Here is a 22,559-nt window from a genome sequence, read left to right on the forward strand (position 1 = left end):
GTGACTGGAGCATATTGCCTTACTATTTATTTGGAAGAATGACTCCTTAAACTGTCAGTATTATCCAAATCGAAACACCTATTACAAAGTGTGCCACTTACAATGCATGGTTTCAGAGTAGCAGCCGTGTTAGTCTGTATTCGCAAAAAGAAAAGGAGTACTTGCGGCACCTTAGAGACTAACAAATGTATTTGAGCATAAGCTTTCGTGAGCTACAGCTCACTTCTGAATACATCCGATGAAGTGAGCTGTAGCTCACGAAAGCTTATGCTCAAATAAATTTGTTAGTCTCTAAGAAGAAAAGGAGTACTTGTGGCACCTTAGAGACTAGCCAATTTATTTGAGCATGAGCTTTCGTGAGCTACAGCTCACTTCATCGGATGCATACTGTGGAAAATACAGAAGACGTTTTTATACACACAAACCATGAAAAAATGGGTGATTATCACTACAAAAGGTTTTCTTTCCCCCCCCACCCCACTCTCCTGCTGGTAATAGCTTATGTAAAGTGATCACTCTCCTTACAATGTGTATGATAATCAAGGTGGGCCATTTCCAGCACAAATCCAGGGTTTAACAAGAACATCTGAGGAAGGGGGGGAGGGGATAGGAAAAACAAGGGGAAATAGGTTACCTTGCATAATGACTTAGCCACTCCCAGTCTCTATTCAAGCCTAAGTTAATTGTGTCCAATTTGCAAATGAATTCCAATTCAGCAGTCTCTCGCGGGAGTCTGGATTTGAAGTTTTTCTGTTGTAATATCGCAACTTTCATGTCTGTAATCGCGTGACCAGAGAGATTGAAGTGTTCTCCGACTGGTTTATGAATGTTATAATTCTTGACATCTGATTTGTGTCCATTTATTCTTTTACGTAGACACTGTCCAGTTTGACCAATGTACATGGCAGAGGGGCATTGCTGGCACACGATGGCATATATCACATTGGTAGATGTGCAGGTGAACGAGCCTCTGATAGTGTGGCTGATGTTATTATCAAAACTTCAAATCCAGACTCCAGCGAGAGACTGCTGAATTGGAATTCATTTGCAAATTGGATACAATTAACTTAAGCTTGAATAGAGACTGGGGGTGGCTAAGTCATTATGCAAGGTAACCTATTTCCCCTTGTTTTTTCCTATTCCCCCCCCCCCTCCTCAGACGTTCTTGTTAAACCCTGGATTTGTGCTGGAAATGGCCCACCTTGATTATCATACACATTGTAAGGAGAGTGATCACTTTACATAAGCTATTACCAGCAGGAGAGTGGGGTGGGGGGGAAAGAAAACCTTTTGTAGTGATAATCACCCATTTTTTCATGGTTTGTGTGTATAAAAACGTCTTCTGTATTTTCCACAGTATGCATCCGATGAAGTGAGCTGTAGCTCACGAAAGCTTATGCTCAAATAAATTGGTTAGTCGCTAAGGTGCCACAAGTACTCCTTTTCTTTTTGCAAATACAGACTAACACGGCTGTTACTCTGAAATTAGTCTCTAAGGTGCCACAAGTACTCCTTTTCTTTTTACAATGCATGGTAATTTAAAATGCATGTGGCAGTATCTAGATTTGCTGGCCTTGTAGGGTAGCCCAAAATAACAGAGAAAAAAACGTAAGTATATAAAATCAGAAAGGCTAATTTATATTAGATTAATGAGTGTCACTAATCCAGTATATTACATAGTTGATTGGATTACAGTATGGATATTTCCTTAGTTACCGTAAGAGGACTGATCAGCATTCTGTTGGTTTAGTAATGCAGAATTAATATTTCATTTGCTTAAAGACATTTTAACATGGCAAGTATAAAATGACTGTTACTTTTCTATCTATGTGATAGTGGACATTCTCTTTTACTGGGCATGGCTGTTAGGAAAAGTCTATGCTTGCTCACAACCAATATACATCAGAGGAATCCCCCTTTGGGCATCCAAAGCAACACAAAGGGACGAATGCAAGCTAGAGAATCTGATCTATTCTTTTCAAAAAGAACTGAAGAACTTTAAAGTTGTGTGACTCTTTTCTTAAATTATATGGCAGAACATCCTCTAGCACTGCTGCAGACATTTGTTTATACATAACTTTATATCTTATTCTGTAACAAAAATGTAAGATAGTAAATAATGACAATGGTAAAGCGGTAAATAGTCATCATCAGGTGCTGGTAGTAGCTGCAGGGAGAGAAGAAGAAATGAAATACTAAAAATGCATAAAAAGAGTATCCTGGTGGAGAATAAAAAAAGTAAGAGAGTGCCCTGTTGATGCACCTCATGGAGGCCAATGAACTGTGAAGGAGACTGGGATTTAGGATACCTGGGTTGTATTCTTGGATCTGCCAGTGGCCAGCTGTCTGGCCTAGGCTGTCATTCAACCTCTCTTTGTCTTAATTTCTCCATCTGTCTCAATATTTATCCTCAATTGTAAAGTGCTTTGAGATATAGGGATGGAGAGTGTTCTATAAAAGCAAAATGTTGTTAAATAGTGAAAACTGAATGTAACTCCAGGAAAAAAGCTTTGCCGATCATAAATACAAACTTGAACTCCATGAAGAATCTGTGGTATTGAAACACTGGAATGTCATTCTTTGGAGTTTATTATCTAAGATCACACAGAGGATCAAACCTTTACTCGCATGAGCAGTCCTTCCTCACATGGGTATTCTTCAGTGAGAAGAACTCACATGACCACCAAGTTGTAAATAAGTACCTGTAAAAAGGATGGGGGTGAGACTTCTGCTCAGTCTTACAATACATAAAGAACAATTAATTTCTGGTTAACAAAAATGTGTAGATGTTATTTTTAATGTATGTGTGTGTGTGTGTGTGTGTGTGTGTGTGCATAAGAATAAGAATATAATTTTGTATTCTGTATAAACCCTTGGATGCTAACCAGTTGTGTTCCTTATCCCATAGTTTCAGTAAAACTTATGAGTAAACTTGTTTCCTATTTGCTAGAGAATTGAAAAGCATTATAAATACTTCAAATGGGCATTCCACTGAAATGAAAGGAGCACCAGTATCTGCCAAAGTTGTTCAGCAGCATGAGAGATACAGGGCCATTGGATGCACCTTATATATTTGGCATCTGTAAAGCAGTAAATTAACCTTTTAGCCAATGGCAACACATTTCTATCACATCTGAGAAGTTTTTACATTTATGTGAGCTCCCTCTAGTGTCTTCTTTACAGGAAAGCATTTGGATTTGTTCTATTAGATGGATCTCTGTGGCTGAGTTGGGGATGTTCCTGACTTTGACGGAGAAACATGAGGGTTCAAAGTATATTTACTCTGTGTTTTCATTAATCACCACACCACCCCAAAAAATTTACAAATATCTTTGTTTTGTGTGAGTGTGAGTGAGAGAGAGAGAGAGAGAAATGGATGAGTGCAGCCCTAATCAATCATTTTTCTTATACAAACAAGGGAACAAATAATTTAACCGAACACACCCACATTAATTAAAGAAAGAGTCAGCTGCCTACAGATGTGGTATCTTCAAAACCAGCAGAAAGTTAATCTGAGTTAGCTCTGTAAATCACTGCACTATGGGGCTATATCGCCTCTCTTGTAGGTTTCCAGTGGCCACACAGAGCAGCACCGGGGACAGTGTTAACCAGTTTGCTTCTTGACAGAATTTACTATTTAAGGGCTAATCCCACTGATATTTATGTGAGTAGTCCCTTTGACTCTGATTCAGGGTTGGGAGGTCAGGCCCTGTATGGTTAATTCACTTCTAACCTGTTGTGGGTTTTTTTAAGAGTTGGCACATTTCCTCTATATCTTTCTAGAAACATAAGATTGACTGTTATAGAACTTGGCTGTTTCTGGAATATATTTACATGTTTTATCAGAAGTTTCTTGACATAGTACTACTGGGCATTAATATATAATCTTAACAGAATTTTTGTATGTCTAACATAATAGTTTATCCAGTCTTTATTATCAGCAAACCAGAGTATGAGGTACCACAAACACAGATAAGATAGATTTCACATGAAAGCTTCCCTACAGAATATGGAGTACGGTTTGTGTCAGGGAGAATTGGATGTGGCAGAAGCAACTTTGTGCTTCAGTTATTATATGCTGCTGCAGTGGCCTCCTGGTGGCCATCACTACCAAGGATAAATCAGGTTGTTCTAATTTACACTGGAAGCTGGATCAGTTCCAAACTGGCAGCCCTCTGGCACTTTTGAACTTGTGGTTCTTGGTAGTGTTTCTTTATTCTCTGTTTCTCTTTTTGTCAGAGGTACAGACCCACAACATATCCTCATGAGGAAATTGCTATTCCACAGTTTTCACCATCTTGCCAGAAAAGCTCTTTATTTGAAAAATAAAAGTCAAATTTTCCTTTTTGGATAGCTTCTTCCTCTCACTCTGTTGACTTTTTGTTATCCCTTCAACCACTCCTCAAATCATATCTATCTCACTTTAAGATGGCCCTTTCTGTTACACCTATTTTGAAACTGTCTTTAGAATTCTGCTAGAACTTCCCTCTATGAACAGACCAAGTACAATGGGATCAACCAAGTAGGATAATTTACATGATGCCTGTATGTAGTTCCTCATAACAAATCCTAGGCCAGGGAATGCTAAGGATTTTTGAGGGGCCGCAAGGAGGGGAAGAAAGGCTTTTAATCACTAAAGATTTTAAAAAAACAAATTTAGCAATGTACAATAAGGGTTTATTCTCCAGGTTACTTTTTCTGCATAATGTAGCAAGGCAGGTCCTCTTGGAGCAACCCCTCATGTCTTGAGGTGGTCCTGCAGGCACCCTGTCCTCATTTTCCTATCATAAACTTCATCTTTGCTCTTTAGGAATTCTAGCAGTGCTCTCTGGCACTATCTTCCACTCAATCCCAGCTGCCCCTTCCTTTCTCCAGCTCCCTCCTGCTGTCTGACGTGGTTCTTCTCTCCAGTCCCATTAGAAGGATGGTGCAGGTAAACTGGGCCCACTCCCTCTTGGAAGGTCCAATCCCCTCGTGACACATAACTGAGTTTTAGTCTGTTACGAGCACACTAAATGCTACTACCCTTATTTGCTACATCTTCAATATACATATACTACTGTATCAGACTTTTGAGCTTCAGACCACCTTCCTCTGTCTTTCTGATACTGTGGCAGTGCTTTAAACATCAAAACAAGTCACCACACTGTTTTAGAGCTTGTAAAAGCACAAAGTGTTTTCAACCTGTTTTCTCTGCTTTCCCAAATGTACTGCTCCAGCTTTAGCCTAGCCAAGAGTGCTAGCTGGAATGAAATCAGCTTTGTGGAATGTCTCTATTTTAAAATGTTTCTTTGATACTGTACTTCATTAAGGGGTCCTGAGAGGAGTTAGTGACCTGGCAAATTGCAATTATTTTGGAGAGATGGACGAAAGTACTTGTTATTTTAAAATACATATAAAACAGTTACTTTCCCATCATTTTAAAATGCTTGGAGATTTACTAGGAAGAGATGATTTAAATAAGTCATTTGTCAATCCTTTTTTCCTACCAGTGACAGATTTCAATAAAATTATATTGTGGTTATTTAAAAAGTCTTGGGAATGATTAATGTTGTTGGATTCTAGTCCAGAATCCTCTAAATAAAAAATAAATTATTCCTCACTTATTATGTGTTGCGTCGGCTAAACTTTTTTGTTTATAAAAATGTTTAACTAATAATATATATAACATCAAGAGTTTAAAAATATACATCACAAGTGCCAGTTATTTTAGTGAGAATAATTACTCATTATTCAGATGTGACTTTATATTTAGAAATCTGAGTCACTTTGAATCAGTAACACATGTAGCACAAATGTTGTTGAGCTTATGACACTGCTTATTTTGCAGCCTTTTAGGTACAACTCAGCCCTGTTTCCAGTGATTTCAATCAATCAGACATAGACCTGTCTTCAAAGCAAGAAATATAAACATTTGCCAAAGCATGAACTTAGACACAGAATTGCATGTCAAACTTTGGACAGTTGTGCACACGGGCGGCCCTAGCACCTATGCATTTAAGGATCCAACTCTAACAGTCCAGGTTGTGCAGTGGCCCTGTAGCTATTGTGCATATACTAGCATCAGGGCTATCATTATTCTGCCTGTGCATGACAGAAAACTTCAACCTATAGAACTGTAGACCCCGGTTCCTTTTTCTGAACACTTAAGTAAAAATAATCAATGTTTCTTGTGACAGCTTTTAACACATGAAAAAGGAGGCAATCCTGAGTCCCACTATTCTAACTCTGTTTCCCAGCTGTTCTGGTACTAAACCCAAAGTACTTATGGTAATCTGGCAACTGGTCTGAACACAGCAATTAACTATCAGATTAGGGTTATTGTGTTTGTTTCTGAAATAATGTTTTTGAAGAAAATGTATTGGTGTTCTGGTATTATGGGGACCTCTTTTTGTGTACGGCAAATGAGCTCTGGGATCAAGTACAGTTTACCAGGTATTACCCATTCCACTATTAATAGCAGAATAGCTGCATGAGATTCATGTTCAAAGTAAGATTTCTTCCTCATGCACCACACTTATATAGGAGAATAAATTAAGCTATTTTAAAAAGCAGATGCTGGATGTGGCTGTAATTGAAGAGACCTTCTGAGTGGATAAAGAGTTCCATAAATTCTAAAAAGATAGTTTAGTCAAATTAGTTCTGCCTCATCTTGCCATGAGAGGAAGGGTTATGATCCTTTAATCAATAAAAATCAACCATTCAATATTGATAACCATTCTCATCCGAGATGGTTTTATATTTAGCTTCCTCACCAGGGAAAGAGCTAGTCTTTGTAAAATATTGTCCACCAGCTAAAGCTAGTCTGTATTCTGAGGATCGCAGAACAGTATTAATTTTATGAAGTCTGTGTTGATCTTTGGAATACAAATCAGGAAACATCATCAGAGTCACATAATCTCTAGAAACCAAACCAATATTGCAAGAAAGAGAGAAAGAAAGACCTTTCCTTGAAGAAGAAACTGGTTCTGTGACGATCTAGACCCCAAGGAGATCTTAAGTAAATATCACCTACCTAAATATAGCTCTGACAACTTAGCCACTACTAATGAATACATACATACACATATAATTAGAAGGCTATGTTAGAGGTCTTTATTCTAACAATTTGTGTAGTTTTTCTTTAGTAAAACAGTTAAAATAGTATATTAGTGTCTGCATCTATAGACTATAGAATATCTTAAGTGGTAGACTTAAAGGAAGTGAGACATGTTCAGTGTCCACAGCTGCAGACTCTAGTTAAACACCAGGTTGATCAGCTTCATTTCTGATTCTTCATCTATAGCAGCTACCATCTGGTATAAAAAGGCATAGTTCTCAAGTGTGGTCATTTCTTGCTGCTGACAGCTCTTCACTGTGTCTCTTTAATTAGGCAGAGAAACACAGCACATCTGACACGTATTTTTGTGGACCACTCATTGTACATATCGACAAAGCAGCAATTATTTTGGTGCCCACAAGCAGTTCAGAATATTCATTATTTCACGTCTAGTGGTATCACTGATTATATCATCATCATCAATGGAAGTTTTAGTGTCCTGAGAGCTCCATGCATAAACTGCATGTAGTCTATATGTTCAAATATATACAAAAAAACTGTCTTGAGTAAGAAAGGATGTAAGGCTAAAATACCTAGGCTAACAGCTATTGGGCCTTTTTTTTTTAATCTCCCAAAGGCCAATTAAAACACATGTTATAACACAGATGCTCCTACCCATAGCAGAGAGTTGTGAAAAGAGACACTGCAAGAGATGTGAGAACTGCTACAACAAAATACAGAGTAGTTGGAAAGAAAATGTAGGAAAGAAAATAAAGTAGAAGACAATAGAAGCAAGGAAGATAAAAATGCAGTTTATTGCAATGTATGTTAAATGATGCAAAATTATTTTTGCAGATCCTCGGCCAGTGTAAATCACAGTGATTTCAATGAAGCTGCATTGATTTATACCAGGTGAGTGTCTCATCCATTATGTTGTTTGGTTTATATAATGTGTTAAGATGCATGCAAATTTGGGGCTTGATCCTTGGTCTTTAGGTTGAGCCTGTGGTCCAATCCTGTCTGCTCTGAGTGTTACAACAACAGCAAAAACGGGGGTAGAAAGGGTGGGACACACTGGAGGGAGACCTCCTAGCTAATCAGTGCCAGCATTGACAGCCACAGAGCAGGAGGTTTGGGGGGGTGGGGGTTAACTCTTTTGTGGCAGGCAGATCTTTTCTCTAGATAGTTTTTCCGTAGTGCCAGCATCTCCAGCTCTGTAATGCTTGTGCGCCACAACAGCACTTTTACTGCATTGCTATTATTCTTCAAAGTATGCTAGTCAGATTAAAATGTTTTCAATGATCCTTAATAAAAAGGGAAATCACCATGATTTAGCATATACATATCACTTTACAGTACACATTCAAAGTGCTGTACTATGGAAAAATGTTTGTGCAATACCGGGGCACAGTGTAATACTTGGATTGAGAAATCTTCTGTATAATTAATGTTTGTATTTAACATCTAAAATCATCAGGGTGTTTGCTTATTTTGGTTTGCTATCCCAGGAGTTTCTCTCCCTTCTTCCCATAGCACATGGAATGAATATCAGGGCTAAGGAGAATAAACCCTGTTAGAAGCAATTAGAAATCTGCTGGTATAATACAGTAGCTACACACAGTTTAAAAAAAAAAAAAAAGATGGTGGCGACCAATAATTGGGTTACATCTATGCAGCATTTCAGTAGATAGTTACCCAGATAGCATGCGAATCAAATCGACCTGTTACCATAGCACCCTAGAGCCGTGTTAGCAGTTTAATTTAACAGAGGTCACTGGATGGTAACATCATGGAATAAATACTTAAAATTTTAACTGGTAAGAAGTGTTAGTACTTTGTAACCTCTTTGTGAGCTTTTTATTTTATAGAAGTTTTAGTCAGGGATTCAGTAAACCTGTTTTGGAAAAGGATGTATCTTTTAAAAAATCTGATTTTTTGGACCAAATCAAAGCTTCCATTGGGGTAGTCATACTAAAACAGGAGAGTAGAAGGAGCTGTAAACCCAAAGTAGACTCCTGTAGACATGATTGTGCCTGTGAAAGATAGGCACAATTTAAGGCTAGATTTTTAAGGGTATTTAGGCAACTGAATTCATATTCATACAGATAGACACTAGGTGCCTTTGAAACTCCTGCTAGGCACCTATCTGCCATTGGATTCAATGGCTGTGTTGCCCAATGGTGAGAGTCCACGGTCATATAGCCCAGTAGCAAGAGAGTCAGTGGCTGGGGTAGGGGAACCCAGACATACTCCACCAGGTTTCAGCCGAGGGCTCAAAAACAATTCAAAATATGTGAGTGAGGGGGCAGGTGCCCCTACATCTGTTCCCTGGGCCACTTCCTACCCCAGCTTTGGTTCCTCTGTTGGTGCCACTAGTCTGTCTTAGGGTCCCTTTTGGAGTTCTCTCTGGTTACTCTGTAGAGGGTCTCCCTCTATCTGTGGTGGCTTGTCATTCTCGGGCCCCATGGCTGAAGGGTCTGCAGCGGCTTGACCGTAAGGGCCTGGTGCTGGCCTGTTGGAGCCTCTGCAGCTTCTCTGCAGGAGGCTGTAACACCCAACTGCTCTCCTCCTCTGTCTGCCCAGACTGAACTGAGCTGCTCCCTTTTGGACTCTGCCTCCACAGCGCATGTACCCAGCGAGGTGGGGCTTCCTGTGTCCAGAGCAACTCCTTAACTCTCACTTCACCACCGTGGGGTTCATACACCCCGTCACAGACCCCTAGATAAGAGTACTATTGCAGAATATGGAGCTGTGAAGACTGCTCTTTTTGGATAGATGGGGCGGGGGGAGAGTTGAAGGGAAAGGAACCAGCCTAGGGAATCCTGTTCCTTAAGGGAGCAAGCCATACATCTTCACTAGTACTTGACAGACTGGTGATGCAAGTCCAGGACCAGTAGAGATTAATAGACATAGCAACAGAACAATATTTGGAAAGTCTGCCTGGGAGGACACAGTTGAGTGTGCTGGCACCACACTGACAGAAGCTGTACAGTAAAGGGAAGTCAAAAGTTGCTGCATGTATGCAAATGAATTAGTTCTGAAAATGTTTTTTACTGCCTCATGACTGCAGACAGCTGGGCAGTATTGTGTGATATGATATGAGAGCATCAAACAAGAGAACAAAGTCTAAAAAGGATTGAGAGTTTGTATGAAATTTTGTCACTTGCCTCATCAAGGGGGAGAAAAGGATTGTTTTAGAAATAGGGCAACATGGGGCGGGAGTCAAACATGTAAGTTGAGCAGTTAGATGTTATCCAGGCTGCTAGCAGCCCTTTTTTTCCCCCATACCAGACGTACAGCAGAACTTATGACTCATAGGTCTTATTTTCCATCATCCCTGAAAGAACAGACTCCATAGCACTTCCAAAATTGCATTACAAAAGGGAGTTGACATTAGCTCATGCTGCAATTTGCTGCGATTTGCGATTTCTTCAGAGTACAACTAAAGGAGGAGATGTTTTTGAATGAGATATAGTCCCTCTCTTGCCCATAAAGTTCAGCAAGCCCAAGGTAAGGTGTATGGGAAATATACACAGGCATTCACACATCCGGAATATTTTTATTATCCCCTTTTAAAAATTAAAAGAAATTAGTTTAAGGAATTGGATATGTTCTTAGTACTTTAAAGATAGAGTGGTTTCAGAGTAACAGCCGTGTTAGTCTGTATTCGCAAAAAGAAAAGGAGTACTTGTGGCACCTTAGAGACTAACCAATTTATTTGAGCATAAACTTTCGTGAGCTACAGCTCACTTCATCGGATGCATACTGTGGAAAATACAGAAGATGTTTTTATACACACAAACCATGAAAAAATGGGTGATTATCACTACAAAAGGTTTTCTCTCTCCCCCACCCCACTCTCCTGCTGGTAATAGCGTATGTAAAGTGATCACTCTCCTTACACTGTGTATGATAATCAAGGTGGGCCATTTCCAGCACAAATCCAGGTTTTCTCCCCCCCCACACACACACAAACCCACTCTCCTGTTGGTAATAGCTTATGTAAAGTGATCACTCTCCTTACAATGTGTATGATAATCAAGGTGTCAAGGTGGGCCATTTCCAGCACAAATCCAAGGTTTAACAAGAACGTCTGGGGGGGGGGGGGATAGGAAAAAAAAAGGGGAAATAGGTTACCTTACATAATGACTTAGCCACTCCCAGTCTCTATTCAAGCCTAAGTTAATTGTATCCAATTTTCAAATGAATTCCAATTCAGCAGTCTCTCGCTGGAGTCTGGATTTGAAGTTTTTCTGTTGTAATATCGCAACTTTCATGTCTGTAATCGCGTGGCCAGAGAGATTGAATCTGTTCTCCGACTGGTTTATGAATGTTATAATTCTTGACATCTGATTTGTGTCCATTTATTCTTTTACGTAGACACTGTCCAGTTTGACCAATGTACATGGCAGAGGGGCATTGCTGGCACATGATGGCATATATCACATTGGTAGATGTGCAGGTGAACAAGCCTCTGATAGTGTGCCTGATGTTATTAGGCCCTGTGATGGTGTCCCCTGAATAGATATGTGGGCACAGTTGGCAACGGGCTTTGTTGCAAGGATAGGTTCCTGGGTTAGTGGTTCTGTTGTGTGGTATGTGGTTGCTGGTGAGTATTCGCTTCAGGTTGGGGGGCTGTCTGTAGGCAAAGACTGGCCTGTCTCCCAAGATTTGTGAGAGTGTTGGGTCATCCTTCAGGATAGGTTGTAGATCCTTGATAATGCGTTGGAGGGGTTTTAGTTGGGGGCTGAAGGTGACGGCTAGTGGCGTTCTGTTATTTTCTTTGTTAGACCTGTCCTGTAGTAGGTGACTTCTGGGAACTCTTCTGGCTCTATCAATCTGTTTCTTCACTTCTGCAGGTGGGTACTGTAGTTGTAAGAATGCTTGATAGAGATCTTGCAGGTGTTTGTCTCTGTCTGAGGGGTTGGAGCAAATGCAGTTGTATCGCAGAGCTTGGCTGTAGACAATGGATCGTGTGGTGTGGTCAGGGTGAAAGCTGGAGGCATGTAGGTAGGAATAGCGGTCAGTAGGTTTCCGGTAGAGGGTGGTGTTTATGTGACCATCATTTATTAGCACTGTAGTGTCCAGGAAGTGGATCTCTTGTGTGGACTGGACCAGGCTGAGGTTGATGGTGGGATGGAAATTGTTGAAATCATGGTGGAATTCCTTGAGGGCTTCTTTTCCATGGGTCCAGATGATGAAGATGTCATCAATATAGCGCAAGTAGAGTAGGGGCATTAGGGGACGAGAGCTGAGGAAGCGTTGTTCTAAGTCAGCCATAAGAATGTTGGCATACTGTGGGGCCATGCGGGTACCGCTGATCTGAAGGTATACATTGCCACTGATCTGAAGGTATACATTGTCCCCAAATGTAAAATAGTTATGGGTAAGGACACAGTCACAAAGTTCAGCCACCAGGTTAGCCGTGACATTATCGGGGATAGTGTTCTTGATGGCTCGTAGTCCATCTTTGTGTGGAATGTTGGTGTAGAGGGCTTCTACATCCATAGTGGCCAGGATGGTGTTATCAGGAAGATCACCGATGGATTGTAGTTTCCTCAGGAAGTCAGTGGTGTCTCGAAGGTAGCTGGGAGTGCTGGTAGCGTAGGGCCTGAGGAGTGAGTCTACATAGCCGGACAATCCTGCTGTCAGGGTGCCAATGCCTGAGATGATGGGGCGCCCAGGATTTCCAGGTTTATGGATCTTGGGTAGTAGATAGAATATCCCAGGTCGGGGTTCCAGGGGTGTGTCTGTGCGGATTTGATCTTGTGCTTTTTCAGGGAGTTTCTTGAGCAAATGCTGTAGTTTCTTTTGGTAACTCTCAGTGGGACTGGGAGTGGCTAAGTCATTATGCAAGGTAACCTATTTCCCCTTGTTTTTTCCTACCCCCCCCTTCCTCAGATGTTCTTGTTAAACCCTGGATTTGTGCTGGAAATGGCCCACCTTGATTATCATACACTTTCTAAGGAGAGTGATCACTTTAGATAAGCTATTACCAACAGGAGAGTGGGTCTGTGTGTGGCGGGGGGGGGGGGGGGGAGAAAATCTGGATTTGTGCTGGAAATGGCCCACCTTGATTATCATACATATTGTAAGGAGAGTGATCACTTTACATAAGCTATTACCAGCAGGAGAGTGGGGTGGAGAGAGAGAAAACCTTTTGCAGTGATAATCACCCATTTTTTCATGGTTTGTGTGTATAAAAACATCTTCTGTATTTTCCACAGTATGCATCCGATGAAGTGAGCTGTAGCTCACGAAAGCTTCTGCTCAAATAAATTGGTTAGTCTCTAAGGTGCCACAAGTACTCCTTTTCTTTTTTTTAAAGATAGATTATTATTTCTTCCACATTAGCTCCACATAAGAAAAGCAAACAGTTTGGCCAGAATATAAGACTGTCCCCAGCTTTTACTCAATTCTTCAACTAAGATTGAAACACAATCATTTTCAAAAGACCATTTTATTTTATGCTTGAAGAAAATCCATGCACAAAAAGATACAACATAAAGAAACATTTTCATTTTGACTGTTCAATGTGATCTCAAAGAAAGATCTAATAAATGCAACACATTCAACATGCTTAAAAATACATCTTTAATCTTCAGTATGTATTGAGAAGTTCTGATTTTCTTATACAGAGAAACCTTTTATTCTCTGGTTACATTTGAATGATCTTTTCATCAAATTCTGGAAGGGGCAGCCACACTTGATTAAAAGGTACCAACTCTCTCTTTGAAGTCATCTATCAATTTTTTCCATTGAGAATATGTCACAGATTTTCTATACCACCCAGTACAATCACGGGGCTCTTGTCTTTTCCACAAGTCTTCAAACCTCATATCTAGCTGCCACCAGTAAACATGTTGTTTGGTCAGTTTCATAGTGAGTATATCCCCAAGTGATAACCCCAGTAAAGTCTTCAAGGGATCACAGAAATGTAGGACCGGAAGGAACTCGATAGGCCATCTAGTCCAGTGCCCTGCACTAAGGCAGGACTAAGTATTATCTACCCCACCCCAACACTGTTTGTCAACCTGTTTTTAAAAACCTTCAAATGACAGAGATTCTACAGCCTCCCTAGGTAATTAGTTCCAGTGCTTAACTATCCCCTCTGTCCTTCCCCCAACACGTCTAACCTAAATCTCCCTTGCTGTAATTTAAGCCCATTACTATTTGTCCTGTCCTCAGTGATTAAGGAGAACAATTTTTCACACTCCTCTTTATAGCAATTTTTATGTATTTGAAGAGTTACATCCTCCCTGAGGCTTCTCTTCTTCAGAACAACCAACTCAATTTTTTAAAATCTTTCCTCAGAGGTCATGTTTTCATCACTTTTGTTTCTCCTCTGGAATTTCTCCAATTTGTCCACGTCTTCTCCAAAGTGTGATGCCCAGAACTGGACACAATAATCCAGCTGAGGCCTTATCAGGGCTGAGTGGAGTGGAAGAATTACTTCTCATGTCTTGCTTACAACACTTCTGGTAACACTTCCCAGAATGATTTTAGCTTTTTTCGCAATAGTATTACATTGTTGAATCATATTCAGTTTCGTCTATAATTCCCTAGGTTGTCCTTAGGTACTATATCCCTATATCCTTTTCTAGTCCTCTAAGATCTTTCCCATCCTCCATGAGTTCTCAAAGATACTTGCTAATGGCCCAGAGATCTCTTCAGATAGTTCCTTAAGTATTCTGGGAAGTATTTCATCAGGCTGTGCAGTCTTTAAGACATCTAATCTAAATAATTCTTAATATGTTCTTTTCCTATTTTAGCATCTGATCCTACCCATGAGACATGAGTTGTCATGAGGCAGCTTGACTCCTTCCGTTTTCAAAGGGTACGGCTATAACTGTGGTCCACTATTCTTGAACTTTAAGGGAGTCCCTCAAAATATGGGGAATGGTGCCAATCATTTGGTCACTTCCTCCAGCAAAGATAAGAGGTGCCCTTATGAAGTTTTATAAGGCTGAAGACGGGCAAGATACCACTTGAACAATGGAATTATTTTATGGTGATGTACAGAGTCCTTTGCCATATCACTGAGCACTGTTCAAGATATATCCTGACCTATAACCTACTATTACCATATAATTAAAGTTTATATTTCCCATCATTTTTGAGATTGAAAGAAGTTTATAAACCTTTTCAAAACTTTCTTGTGACAGAGTCTGTCTTGGTGGATCCCCCATGTAACCAAATGGGGCACTGCTCATCCTGTGACAGGATCTTTGACAATTAGTTATTGCCTCTCATGGGGTTCAGTACAGAGGGCTTTAGCCCTCTGGCTAAGACACACTTGAGACCCACCCCCTTCTGGGGTATTAAAGCCCCAAAATAAGAAGAATGCTAAGAACTCAAAACAGGGCCACCCGAGAAGTCCTCAGCCGGACCCCGTCCTACTCAGGGCTTGTCTTCATGCAGTCAATCTTTTGGTCAGTCTCCATGGGTCCAGACCGTCTCATCCACCAGCAGGCTACTCCAGGCAGCAAGCTATCCCTGACTCTTGGCCAAAACCAAACTTCCCTCACAAGGGAGAAGCCAAGCTCTGCTTTCCACCCACCGTAGTCAGTCCCAAACTTAGCGAGGCCTTCTTTTAACTTCCCTCTCCACACTTGAGATCTGCTGTAGGCATAGCAGTGGGGCCAGTTGTGTCTGCAGGCCCTCATTACATTTCTCCCTTTGCCAATGTGGGTACCATCACTATTTATTCATATTTTTGCTCATTTCTAGACTTCTGAGTTTCATTTGGCATGAGAAGTAGAAATAATGAACTATTACACTTAGCTCTTATATACTATTTTCATCTACCAGATATTGCCCTCAAATAATGGACAAATGCAATTTTACCCAATACTATTCAAGCCTTTAGGCTCAGAGACCCAAAGACTATGGAAGTCAATGCAGTCTCTCTATTGACTTCACTCGGAGTTGGATCAGACCATAAGTGGGTTTTAATAAGAGGAACTAGGTCTCTAGCAATATTAATCATATAAGAATTCTCAGGACTTCCCTTCCCTTATTTATCTGTTGAAGACAAATGGTGATTTATATTACTTAGAAAGTAGAAACTGGAATTAAATATCTTATCTGATTATGTGGTGCTATATAAACAGTGTTTAAGTGAATCTGAATTTCTCAGACTCCTTCTGAGTTTAGAAAGTTCTCAGGTATTGCTCAGTGAAAAAAGAACATTTTCAGTTGTCACCTTACCTAGAATCATGCAATTCTCCAGATTATGTGGTGCTACATAAATGATAGAAATCACACTTTTTGACAAACTATGTCACAATGCCAGAAAGAAACATGATTTAGTTTGTCTGAAGGATCCTCCAGAACAATTTTCAAGCTCAGGTAACATTACTATCCTTGTCCCCACCTTGTGTTTGTTTGTTTTTTTTTAAATATCAACTTAGAAGAATCATAAAAGTTAGAAACGTTTGAGGTCATTTACTCTATTCTTCTGTCAAGAAACAACTGTTCCCTCTTATACATTTGCTAGTGTCTTGTCCACACTGATTTTAAATGTTCCAAAAAGTGGGACCCCCACCACTTTTATTGGGAGACTATGCCACAGTCGAATATATTTGACTCTAAGGATGTATCTTTGCTATTCTTTCCAATTTTTTTCCATTCTTAATTTCATCCCTTTGGTGTTAGTTGTACCCCCTTGTAAATAGTCCCTCTCCATCTTCAGGGTTCATATGTATCAAATATTTGTAAAATACTATCATGTCTCCCCCAGTATTTTCCTCTTAGAAATATGATATTTTATTAATGTGGTTTCCAGAGTTTCTGAGCAATAGCAACCCCTTTTGACTTCGGTGGGAGCTCTGGACGTTAACATGTTTGAAAGTCAAGCAATATATGCCTTTTCTTTTTAAGTCAATCTCTGAAGCAATGATTTGATTTGATTTTTTTCTCTTCTCTGAGCACCTTTCCACTTGTTAATATCTTTCCAGTGGTGAGGTGCCCAGAGCTAAATGCAGTATTTCAAGGTTTTTCTTCTAGAGCTATAGAGAGAGAGAGGCTATTACTTAGCTATATGACATTACTTCAATGTATACTGCCCTAAACTGCAGTGGAGTTCTGTATTTCCATCAAATTCATAATGATTACATTTGATTGCAGCTCCATATTGTTTATGCATGCAATATCCCATACAACAAATCTGTAAGGCCTTCATTCATTTAGATTCTTAAGAATGTGTCTAACCTAACTATACATGTCCTTAAGCACCTTTGTGAGCCAAAGGGAGGCCTGTAAGTGAAAATAGAGTGCCAGAATTGGGATTTTTAAGACAGACTTTAAGTCTAACCTTTCATCCAAATATTGTGTGTCAAATGTTGCTCAGAGTTCAGCCACAATGCCAAAATATAAAAAGGGAAGTTAAGCATCTGTCTGCAGAATAAAGGACTGCTCCTGTGTGTGCATGAATGATTGAGTGGGATTGGTGTTTTCCTATTATTTCAGTTTCAATTATTTGCTAGTCTGGCATTTTAAAAAAAAAATTGGTTCTGGATTCTTGTAGGATGGTTCAGATAATATCCATGGACTGACTCATGATCAAGAAAACACTTACAGACCTGCTGACTGACTGGATGTCTTTTTGAATCCACAGATTTCATAGAATCATAGAATATCAGGGTTGGAAGGGACCTCAGGAGATCATCTAGTCCAACCCCCTGCTCAAAGCAGGACCAATCCCCAATGTTTGCCCCATCCCTAAATGGCCCCCTCAAGGATTGAACTCACAACCCTGGGTTTAGCAGGCCAATGCTCAAACCACTGAGCTATCCCTCCCCCCATTTACTGGATTTACTGATCCAGAAGTTCCTGGAATGGGGTGATTTTTTGTTTGCATAAGGTTTTGTATAATATATTCCCAGTTTGCATACTCCTATTTGCATAACAGAACCCCATTTGTTGCTTCTGAAGTTACTGGTGAGTTTCCCATTCTTTTTTGCCAAGGAACTCCTCAGGAGTCACAAGACTGGGGGGAGAGGAAACCCTGCCAGGCCACAATTTTCAAGAGCTGAAGATAAAGACCACACTGCTTTGGCTATGTCTCCCACTGCCACGGCTGCTTGCTGGTCCTATTGGTCACTAGCCTCTACCCATGCAAACCTACCATGCCTGACAAAGAGTCCTGTGTTTTCATTCTCCCGGCTGGCTACCAAGGGATAGGAGTTCAACAGTGTGCAATATCACAGTGGTTCTCAACCAGGGGTCTGGGGGCCCCTTTAGGGGCCATGAGCAGGTTTCAGGGGGGCCTCCAAGCAGGGCCAGCATTAGACTCTCTGGGGCCCGAGGTAGAAAGCCAAAGCCCCACCACCTGGGGCTGAAGCTGAAGCCTGACTAATGTAGCTTTGCAGGGTCCCCTGTGGCATTGGGCCACAGGCAATTGCCCAACTTGCTACCCCCTTACGCTGACCCTGGCTTTTCTATGCAGAAAACCAGTTGTTGTAGCACAGGTGGGCCATGGAGTTTTTATAGCATGTTGGGGGGGGCCTCAGAAAGAAAAAGGTTGAGAACTTCTACAATATCAAACATTTGGCACCTGCAAGCAAGCCAGCAAATCCATTGACAAACCAGATGAGCTGAGAAAACCATCAGCTAATCTTTTCAATCACTTACCTGAGTCTCCTTCCCTTCCATTTGATACACATCCTTGTTGTATCTTGTGTTAAATTCATTGTAATCTTTTAGGGCTTATCTCATACTAATAGGACTCCAGTGCTACCAAGGGCATCTACATCAGTGGTTCCCAAACTAGGGGCACCGCTTGTTCAAGAAAAGCCCCTGGCAGGCCGGGCTGGTTTGTTTACCTGCCCGTTTCCACAGATTTGGCCGATCGCAGCTCCCAGTGGCCATGGTTCCCTGCTCTCGGCCAATGGGAGCTGCAGGAAGCAGTGCGGGCCGAGGGACATGCTGGCCACCGCTTTCCACAGCCCTCATTGGCCTGGAGCGGCAAACCGCGGCCACTGGGAGCTGCGATCGGCCAAACCTGTGGACGCAGCCGGTAAACAAACCGGCCCGGCTCGCCAAGGGCTTTCTCTGAACAAGCAGCACCCCTAGTTTGGGAACCACTGCTCTACATGATACTCTTACAAATCGTAAAAATTAGTAAAACATAGACCTTAAACTAGAACAAAGAACTGATGGCCCTTGGAATAGGACAATGTAAATGAGGGCGGAGATAAAACTATTACCAGTACATGACACTTGAAAAATAACTTTGTAAAAGGAGTCCAGAAAAAATGTTAAATACAAACTTTGTCCAATGCAGCATATGCAACAATGGACTGTTATGGGAAATATAAACAGTCATTTCATAAAAGTCTGTTATATATTCCTCAGAAGAGAGACATCTGTGGAAGAGAGAGTGATCCCAGGGGGCAGTACAAAATGATCTCAAATGTATAACTGGGGAAGACTCCAAGGAGGCAGAGAGGGGAGATAACAAGGCACTTTATACGAGAGGAGAAGGACTCCTATTTGGAGACAAAAGTCTGGGTTTCTGAGAAGGCTGTCTCCAAAGGGTGAGGGAGAAAGAGAAACGGAACAGTGAAGATGTGCTCTTAATATAGGTATATCTCATCCACTGCTTTCCCTGCAACTAATTTTGTTAGTGTATCAAAAAAATCTAGTTTGGCAAGATTTATTCTTTATCAGCAGCAGCAGCAGCAGCTGCTTATTACCCATGGTTTTGTTACCCTGGTTTTCCCTCACAGATGTTTTGAGGCCCTTCACTTAGGGGTCACAATAAGGTCACATTTATCCTTAACATCTTTATACTGTTAACAAATTGCATTTCTCATTAAATTCAGTTCGTGCTCCCTTGACCACCTCAGCAACACGCATGTTCGCAACCAGCAAGCCAAATTCCTTTCACAAGGTAAATCACTACAGTTTTAAAACCAAGAACATCATTTAATACTATTTATTATTCTCAATACATTCTTTACCATGAAAAGTATTAACAGAAATCTTAGGCTAGTACAAACAGCTGTGCTTTTTAATGGTCAGTGTTAATGTCCATTACACTAATGCAGGACCAGATGCATCCAAAGAATTCTAAAGGATCTGTAAAAGGTCATGATATAAAGTAAATTCTTGCTTTCTTCTGCACAGCCCTTTATGCATGAAATAAACTCTTAGAGCTAGTCTGTAAGGTTACTAAACTGTCCTCTTTCCAATCCTTCCAGCTTTTGCAATGACACCCTCAATAATTACCAGTTGACAATGCCAAGGTGGAGAGCCAGCAGGGATTATGGATGTTTATATTAATCAAATAAACTAATTCAGGACCATCAAGTTAGGCTAGGTAAGTGCATATGTACACATGTGATCTTATTACTATTAGCCTCATCTTCTTGCCCCTTCTTTGTTACTTTCACTTGTTGCATCTTGTATTATATTAGGTTCCAATGCTGTGCTGAGAGCTATGCAAGTGGACGCCTGGACATGAATGGAGCCCTGTGACTTCAGTGGGGGTCCAGATGGCACACAGATCCATCCACGAGGTTCTCAGTTCAGGACTGAGCCCTTAGATAGTGAGCACTTTCAGGGCTGGATTTCCACCTTACACACCCCTAGGCACATCATCTTCTGCCCTCCCCACCCCCACAGCTGGCCTTTGTGTTGCACACAGTTTTAGAGGTGTAAGGCACCCCTAGAATGCCGGTGCCCCTAGACACGTGTCTACTCTGCCTAATTGGAAATCTGGCCCTGAGCACTTTGGGTAGCTCAATGTCTTCCTTTATTTTTTTGCAGAGCCAGCAGAATGAGGGTGTCAGAATCCCAAGAAGGGCAGTCAGAGCCAAGGGTCAGAGCAGGGGCAAACCTGAGGCCGGGAATAGCCAAGAAGTTCATCATCAGATCCAGGCCAGGGTCGATACAAGGGTCAGAGTCCAAGTCAGGTTTCAGATTCTGAGTCAGGAGTCAAAATCGAGCCAAGGTCAAGCAAGGAATTCAAGAGCAAGGCACAGAAACAGTCATAGTAGCTACAGAAGAGCTATACTGTTATCCATCTACTTCTTGGATTTATATAGGGCATGGAGCCAATCAGGAGCCATGGGGCTTCTATCGTCAAACCCTTGAGGTGGAACTTTCCGTGGTCTGTGTCCATAGAGGGTCATGGAAAGTGGAGCACAAACTAGTTACAACAGCTGCTGTGTAGCAGCCTGGAGATATTAGTTTCCTGGTAGCTCTGAAGGCCTGGTTTCTAGACATGTGGGGCCTTACAGTGGGGCTGATCCTTAGTGTGGCCTTTTAGCACTACCGCAATACAATAATAGCAGCACAAAGAAATAGTAGTTCTTTATTTAATAACCTGCCTCTTATTATTGTTCCCCCTTTTATAATTTATATTTCAGCGTTTTTAATCCTAACCCTCTTCTCTACCTTGGATAATTATTACATGACCCAGATAACAAGTGATGTGAGATCTTTCCTTGACAGTAGCACTTTTGCCAAAGGACTTCATGCTAGTAAATTTGAGCTGCTTTTCAGCAGCTAATCCTCAGAGGGACACCTTCTGTCTTAGTTGTCATATCAAATGTTATAGCTGTCATGTCTGTTTATAAGCATCTGTACTTTTATTGTCAACAATCTGTTGGGTTTTTTAAAAATCCCTGCACATTGTTTGGACACGTGGGGATATATGAATTATGATAGATGAACTGTGGCCTGATTTCTTTTGCTGCTATAATTAGTCCACAAAACTTGTACCTGCAAATGAATTACAGATGCAAATCTGAGCACTTACAGATGAAACTACTTGGTGCACAACTACTTACACCTTAAAATTGTGGATGTAAGTTTTGTGGAATCACATTGCATGTCACCAACTGAAAATGTGGCCCACAATGTGTAGTCATCATAACAGCCACCATAGGACACTAAGCTTATACAGCAAACAGTACTTCTGCAAATACCATAAAATTGTGCAATCCTTTGTCTGTACACAAAGTTATCTTGCATAACTTTTAATAAGACTGAAAATAACATAGATTCAGTTTTGGTGAGTAGCAGTAATATAATATTGCTGAGTATATTTGACACCAAAACAAATGAAGGAAAAAAATCATTTTTTCCTTTTGTATGTATCAAGGAAAGAAATCTATTCTCCATTAGAAAGAGAACTTATTTGCCATCTCCTGCCAAAGCAGAATTATGTTCTCTTTTGATTAAATTGTCTGAGGAAAAGTAAATATCATGTCCTTGAAAAGCCACATAAGCTGAAGACTACAACTATTCATCACTTGACATGGAATGATAATGCTATGCAGTTCTTACAGTGTGAGTGCACCAAATATTTGTTTTCTGTTTATGAAGAAACTAATGAGCAAATAATAACATTTTCCACTAAGACATTCAAACATTTGTAACAGAATTTTTTTCAAGACTTCTTACAAGACTGTATGAATATTTTCTTTAAGATTGAACTATAGAGAGTGATAATTTTCTTCATAACAGCCTCACATAGAGACAATCTCAGGGCACTTCTGCTTAAACAGGA

The 22,559-nt window shown here is 40.6% G+C and overlaps 1 long non-coding RNA gene across 1 annotated transcript; it reads left to right on the forward strand.

Annotated features, from left to right (window-relative positions):
- The first annotated feature begins 7,517 nt into the window (after positions 1–7,517).
- LOC141985863 (uncharacterized) lies at positions 7,518–21,427 on the forward strand. The gene is made up of 3 exons (XR_012639041.1): positions 7,518–7,951; positions 20,245–20,363; positions 20,461–21,427. It is a non-coding gene; the product is annotated as an uncharacterized LOC141985863 (long non-coding RNA).
- Positions 21,428–22,559: the final 1,132 nt, after the last annotated feature.

Source organism: Natator depressus, chromosome 4 (genome assembly GCF_965152275.1).
Source record: "Natator depressus isolate rNatDep1 chromosome 4, rNatDep2.hap1, whole genome shotgun sequence".
Lineage (NCBI taxonomy): Eukaryota > Metazoa > Chordata > Testudines > Cheloniidae > Natator > Natator depressus.